This window comes from Microtus ochrogaster, chromosome 16 (assembly GCF_000317375.1).
Source record: "Microtus ochrogaster isolate Prairie Vole_2 chromosome 16, MicOch1.0, whole genome shotgun sequence".
NCBI classification, from domain to species: Eukaryota; Metazoa; Chordata; class Mammalia; order Rodentia; family Cricetidae; genus Microtus; species Microtus ochrogaster.
Window position 1 is genome coordinate 49,110,342 of NC_022018.1, and position 830 is coordinate 49,111,171.

Here is an 830-nt window from a genome sequence, read left to right on the forward strand (position 1 = left end):
GAGAGAGAGAGAGAGAGAGAGAGAGAGAGAGAGAGAGAGAGAGATTCTTAGTTCTTGTGATGCAAACCCATGACCAGCAACCAGATCTCAGTAACTCTTCAATCTATAATCATAGAAGGGCTTGCTGCTCCATCTGTGAGGTGGCTGTGTCTCAACCGCTAAATATTCAATCATGTACAACTGTGCTCCTAAAGACTGTACCACCTCACATATCACAGCCACCCCAGCATACGCAGATGCTGCTACCATGCATAGTGATATGCCCTCTCAGGTTCAGCCTGTATTTCCAAGAGAAATTGATGATTAAGCCAATTTTTAGGATAACAGAAATTAAACAATAGCATGACTGTGTCATAACTGTCTAGCAAAATCGGAGAGGCAGCCAGGTAATTGGCGGGCCCACTGAGTCATTAATTATCACCCAAGGTTGCCCAGCACCCTAGAGACAATGTCTCGGGCACTCAATACGATTGGCATGACTGGCCAGGTGAGGAGGCCCTGAGGTGCCTATCAGAGTCTCCTGAGAGGCGTGAGGGTAAAGCAGGAGCCATCATAGAGAACCAAGGCCTGTCGCAGAGAGGCCCATGTGGCTTTGGTAAACATCCTGTGGCCATACCAGCTGGCTGCGGTGCCGACCTGTTCAGGTGGGAGTATTCACTCCTGACTACTCCGGTCATATCGCTCAAACCCACATTCCTGTCTAATGCTGTTATGTAATCATCTCTGTTTTTATTGACTTATTTATTTTACCAGCAAAGGAAAACAGAAAGAAGTCAACGTCAGCACAGATGTTTCTGACTCAGCAGAATTTGTTCCTAGAATGAGTCCGT